Here is a 2,205-nt window from a genome sequence, read left to right as displayed (position 1 = left end):
ACTCCTGGGCTAAAGGGATCTGCCCACCTTGGCCTCCCAGTGTTGTGATTACAGATGTGAGCCACCGAGCCCAGCCAAACTGTCTTGATGTTCATGTTCTTTCACTACCACAGATTATGGATTTTGGAATGTGGCTAGTTCCCTGGAATCCCATTAAGAAGTGAGGGCCAGGAGAACAACGATTAATATAATTCTTAATAGAAATCAGCCTAGACCTGGGAAATAAGATGAGGAGACCCAACTGTCCCCAGCCTTGCCCTTGTGCCCACGTGGGAAGCCATCCTGACTTCATTTAGACTTTTGCTTCTTCCTACACTGACCAAGAACACTGGGGTGGCTCCAGGGAAATGTGCCCAAGGTGTGGAGGGGGCTGTGGGAGGGGACAACAAATCTTTTTGTTCCCAACCGTGCCTTTCTGCAATGTCTGCTCATCCTTGAAGATCTAAGGCTGGAGAAGGTGGGTTTGTTTGTTTTGGAGAGACTGGGGGTGGGGTCTCACTGTGTTGACAGGCTGGCCTTGAACTACTGGCCTCAAGCGATCCTCCTGCCTTGGTCTCCACAGTAGCTGGGACTACCGGCACGCCAGGTTCAGCCAGAGAGTTTTGTTAGGAAGTTTTCAGCACCTTGGACCATATCATGCAGATGTTCATTCATTGACTCAACCAATCTGTACTGCGCACTGCCCAGAACCAGAGTGTGAGCTCCACAGGGTAGGGAGGGTGCCAGTTTTGCTCTCAGCTGCCCCTGGGCGCTTGGGACCTGGAACCCATGAATGAACAGATCCCGTTCTAGATCCACATACGTCCAAAGCAGCGATCTAGAGGAAGGAGAGGGGAGGAATGAACGTGTAGCCCCTGCGTCTCTGCTTCTTCGCCTGAGTGTAAGTGGTGGGGATTTAAAGGCGGTTCGGTGCACCGGCCCTTCCCCCACCTGCAATCCGGTGCCAATGCAAGTGCCAGGGAAAGGTGGCGTTTCTGTTTACTTCCAGCCAGGTCAGCTCCTTTGCCGCCACCCCCACCTCCCGTGTTTGCATTTTCTCGGTTTGGCAAGCCGAGGAAGTAGCCGCGGAAAGAAGGCGGATTTAAAGGGTTCATTTGGACGAGGCTTTTGGAGAAAGCTTGCACCTCCCATCACACCCCCAGACCAGGCCAGTCGCCTCAAGAGTGCGGGTGCCCGCCCTCTGTGAGCTCATCACCTTCTCACAAGCCCCCGGGGGAGGTTATTATTACCCTGATTTTTCCGGGGAGGCGCCTGGGGCTCAGAGATGCCAAGTGACTCGCCCAAGGTCACACAGCTTAACGGTGGCCGACCAGGGATTGGAACCCGGGGGTCCGGACCCCGCGGCCCGTTTCCCGAAGACACCCGCTACCTGCCTCTTACACCGCTCAGGAATAAAGCAGGAAGGCCGAACGCCCCGCTTTCGCCCAAAAACAATGCTCCACGCAAATTTGCGGGAACAAAAGCAACCAGAAATCCAGAAATCCAGCCCTGGTTTTCCGCCTCTCTGATCTTCGCGAACCAATCGCGTCCCGACGGCCGCCGAAGGACGGGAAGCGGGGGCTCTACCGTGATCGACAGCTCCCGGGGAGGCGTGGCCGCGGCATGGGCGAATGGGATTGGGGATCCAGAACAATCACGGTGCGAGAACAGGCCGCCAGAGCCAATCAGTGGAGGGGGGGCGGGCCCGGCCTGTCCGGGCTGTCGCGAGAGGCGGCCACCCCGCCCACTTCGCTGGTCCCGGCCGCCCGTCAGCCGCGAGCGCGACGATCCCTCCGCTCCTCGGACGGCACCGCCACCGCCGCCGCCGCCGCCGCCGCCGCCGCCGCCACCGCCGCCGCCGCTGCGCTCGGCCCCGGATCCGTCCGCCGCGCGGGAGCTGCAAGGCCGGCGAGTCCCGGCCGGATCCCTCCGCGCCTCCCGCCGCGCGTCCCTCCCCCGCCAGCGCCCGTTCAGCCGCCGCGGCCCCCAGCGCTCCCCAGGCGGCGACGCCGAGCCCGCGGCCCGGGGTAACGGCCGGCCTGGGCGGAGGCGCGGGCGGCGGCGACGGCATGGCCGGGGCGGCTCCGTCGGGGGGCGGCCCGCAGTGACAGACCCTGCGGCGCGGGGGGAGATGGGGGCGGCCGCCTCCCGGGCGACGACGACGACGACGAGGAGCAGCCGCCGCCGCCGCCGCGCACCGGCCGCCGCTGGGCACGGGCGCGGGGA

Source organism: Cebus imitator, unplaced genomic scaffold (genome assembly GCF_001604975.1).
Source record: "Cebus imitator isolate Cc_AM_T3 unplaced genomic scaffold, Cebus_imitator-1.0 Scaffold159, whole genome shotgun sequence".
Lineage (NCBI taxonomy): Eukaryota > Metazoa > Chordata > Mammalia > Primates > Cebidae > Cebus > Cebus imitator.
Note: the sequence above shows the minus strand (reverse complement) of the source record.